Source organism: Cebus imitator, unplaced genomic scaffold (assembly GCF_001604975.1).
Source record: "Cebus imitator isolate Cc_AM_T3 unplaced genomic scaffold, Cebus_imitator-1.0 Scaffold508, whole genome shotgun sequence".
Classification (NCBI taxonomy): domain Eukaryota; kingdom Metazoa; phylum Chordata; class Mammalia; order Primates; family Cebidae; genus Cebus; species Cebus imitator.
Genome location: NW_016107823.1, coordinates 60,994 through 63,951, shown reverse-complemented (window position 1 = coordinate 63,951; position 2,958 = coordinate 60,994).

The window sequence follows — 2,958 nt, the reverse complement described above, 5'->3', positions numbered from 1 at the left end:
TGATATCCTTTCTTCTGCTTGGTCAATTCAGCTGTTGATACTTGTGCATGCTTCGCGAAGTTCTCGTGTTGCGTTTTTCAGCTCCATCAATTCACTTATATTGCTTTCTGTTTTGTCCATTCTCGTTAGCATTTCGTCAAATGTTTTTTCAAGGTTCTTAGTTTCTTTGCATTGGGTTAGAACATGTTCTTTAAGTTCACAGAAGTTTCTTACTACCCACCTTCTGAAGTCTGATTCTGTCATTTCATCACACTCGTTCTCCATCCAACCTTGTTCCCTTGCTGGTGATGAGTTGTGATCCCTTTTAGGAGGAGAGGTGCTCTGGTTTCGGGTGTTTTCATCCTTTTTGCGCTGGTTTCTTCCCATCTTTATGGATTTATCCACCTGTCGACTTTGTAGATGCTGGCTTTGAGATTGGGTCTCTGAGTGGACTTTCTGTTTGTTGATGATGAGTTTATTTCTGTTTCTTGGTTTTCCTTCTGACATTCTGGCCCCTCTGTTGTAGGTCTGCTGAGGTCCACTCCAGGCCCTGCTTGCCTGGTGTTCACCCGCAGCAGCTGCTGAATAGTAAGCGTTGTTACAAGTTTTCTTCTTCCGCTATCTTTGTCCCAGAAGGATACCCGCCAAGTGTCAATCTGATCTCTCCTTTATGAGGGGCTCTTTGGATATATAGGGGTCAGGGAGCTGCTTGAGGAGACGGTCTCTTCTTTATAGGAGGTCAAATGCTGAGCTGTGAGCTCCATTGTTCATTCAGAGCTGCTGGGCAGGTACGTTTAGGTCTGCTGCAGCAGAACTCATAAACTGCTTTTTGTTCCCAGGTGCTCTGTCCCAGGGATTTAGGGCTTTATGAGTTTCCGTTATGCTGCTGCCTTCTCTTTTTCTTTTTTCCTTCAGAGTTTCCTGGCCCAGCAAGGAGGCAGCCTAGTCACTGTCTGCCTATAGAGGCTTTGCTGAGCTGCTGTGGGCTCCGCCCAGCTACCGAGTGAACTTCCCTGCAGTCCTGTTTATATGGGTGTAGTTAGAACTGCCTCAGCAATGGTGGCCCGCCCCTGTTAAGGCAGAGCCTCTCTGCAGTGGCAGGTTGCCTTGGCAACGGTGGGCTGCCTCAGCATTGGCTGACTACCTCCCTAGGGGTGGGCTGCCTCAGTAATGGTGGACGACCCTCCCCCACAGAGCTGGATTGTCCCGGGTTCAGCTGCACTTGCTGTGAAACTCTCAATCCAGAGAGTTTCTGATTGATGTTCTTTTGTGGGGGTGGGACCAGCCGAGCCTGATCGCCTGGCTCCCTGCCTCAGAGCCTTTTTTTTTTTAAGTTGGTGTTCCAGTCGCCTGTTGAAGATGCGCTGCGGTGTGTGTTTTTTCCCATGCGGCAACTCACTGTGCTGGCTTAAACAGCGGCACTGAGATTCGTGGCGCTTTTTTTGCCCTGGAATCTACTGTCCTGGTTCCCTGCTCAGTCCCCTTTTTTAATCAGATGAATGGGCGACTTCCCGTGGCTCCTATTGCCAGCCAAAAGGGCATCCGGACCGGTGTATTTTGTGCTGCTCCGGGGCGCCAACAAGGCAGCCGCGCGGGGCAAAGAAGAGGGCCCCCCCCCCGCCCCCGGCACAGCCGCGCTGGCCAAAACAGCCGCGCTGGCGACCTGTGGAGCTCCTCCGCCTGGGAATTGCCTAGTATGTGGGCAATAAAAATGCGGGGTCCACTCACCCTCTGTGCTTTCACTGGGAGCTGCAATCCTGAGCTGTTCCTAGATGGCCATCTCCGATCGATCCCCCCTATTATTAATTTTTAAGAGAATATGAGTCTTTTAATTTTAAATTCTCTTCAAATGAGTCAAGGAATACAATACTTGAAATTAATTGCCATCTTTAAAATCTTCATAGATTTAAACGAAAACTGAATGCATTACTTGTTCAATCAGAGCCAAAAGCTTCCCTTTTAATAACTTACTCAACACCCCAAATCCCTGTCATTTCATCTAAAATACCCAAGTAACTGAGATAGCTATGAGTTTTGTTTGAATTATTTGTATAATGGTCAAATTTAGCTGCTGCTTTTTTGATGTGTCTCATAGTCGAAGCAAGAGCAAGCATATGATATGTTGGGTTCAGTAAAATAAAAAATCCTCAAATTGTAAGAGCTGATTTCTACATTTTTAGACTTACGATATTTTGATGTATTACCTGATTTACTACCCTCTAGAATGGTCAATGTAAATTTAGACAATAATTTTGTATACAATACACTCGCTTAATGGGAATGAATGACATTTATAGCAGTGGCCCACAAAAGCCTCTTATGGTACCAGTGCACCTGGAATAATAAAACTGCATGGGAGTTAAAAAAGTGTATTTAATGTGGTAGAGCTGAGGGAATTCACTCTTTGGGTACATTGCAAACAAAACTGTTAACTGTTGCTTTGGGAATTTTAAACGTGCTCCCTGGTTAAAAAAAAAAAAATCACGATTTTTAAAAAATAGAAATATAAGAAGATTATTTTTAGAGTGGTTAACAGTCCATTCAAAGTGCCCTGGAGGCTCAAAGATGGCAACAAGAGATGACGTCTGTCCTTAAACACTGTAGAATCTGGGTTACAGACACTCATGCTAACCACAGGCAAAACAAATAAAGGAATATGCAGTAAGTGGGGCCCATCTTAAGAATAGGAGATGGAGTAGAGTGGAATTAAGGCAACTATGCCCAGGAGATGGCCTTCAAGCTGTATCAGAAAGAGTGGTGGAGACTAGCTGGCTCATGGAAAACGTTCCATGAGCCATGAGTCTGAGGTCAAAAGTATACATTATTTTGGAGCAATGACGAATAGTTCAATGAGGTTAGAAAGCTCATAGGATGCTTGAAGAGACACTGTGGGAGAGGAAATGAATGAAATTTGGGTTTGGGGACTTTGTTCGATAGGCTAAAGTAAAGTCACTGAAGTGGTTTCAGAAAGAGAAATGA